This window comes from Octopus bimaculoides, chromosome 27 (genome assembly GCF_001194135.2).
Source record: "Octopus bimaculoides isolate UCB-OBI-ISO-001 chromosome 27, ASM119413v2, whole genome shotgun sequence".
In the NCBI taxonomy this organism is placed as follows: Eukaryota; Metazoa; Mollusca; class Cephalopoda; order Octopoda; family Octopodidae; genus Octopus; species Octopus bimaculoides.
The window spans coordinates 3,371,663-3,372,624 of record NC_069007.1 but is presented as its reverse complement, the minus strand read 5'-3'; positions in this window follow the sequence as shown (position 1 = coordinate 3,372,624).

Below are 962 nucleotides of genomic sequence, written 5' to 3'. Positions count from 1 at the left end.
TATATATATATATATATATATATATATATATATATATATATTGATGAATGAAAAAAGGCATTGTAAATAAATGGCAGATAAAAAAAATGTGCGTATAAGACAAAGAAGATCCCTAATTCTTCATCAGTTGTCAACCAGAATGGTAATATTCAGTTTTGCACCTTTCATAAGACAGGGGTTTACCATCTTGGCGGTGCCTGCGAAAGACGCGGAGAGTCAGGCCTCAAGCAAACAAAATGATATATATATATATAGATACTAATAATAATAATGATGATGATAATCCATGGATGGAATTTATAAATATGTTGATGCATCATTTTAAATTCCATCCAAGGATTATTATTATTATTATTGTATTTATCCTACATTATGTTGGCACAGCTTGGTACAACCTCCAAAAATTGCTATTAGGTTTGTAGCTGACACAAGAAAATAGGAGCTTTTTTATACATACTGAAAGACATTCCTGTAAACAGACTATATATATATAATTTAATTTATATAAGGGCATTACTATACAGTAATGCCTCATGCTTAGAGGGACTCCATAAGTCAAAACTACCAAAATAAGCACATTTTTGCATTCCCTCGCGATCAGTAAAAATGTGCTTATTTTGGTAGTTTTAACTTATGGCGTCCCTCTAAGCGCGAGGCATTATTGTATAGTAATGCCCTTATATAAATTTAATTATATATATTTATGGAAAAAGATGATGGTTTTTTTTTCCTTATGAGGTTTTTTTCACGCTGGCTACTTGATAAATTCTTATAAAGTATTTATCCTAATATTATATATATACATATATATATATATGTACAATGCCATCTCAAAACCTTTGGGACATTAAGGACAGGCCCAGAATTCTTCCCATCATCAGAAATTGCCCTCAATGATGCCAAACTCAACTTTACATTTTCCAATCCTCTTCATGTGCTCTTCATAACACACGCACACGCAC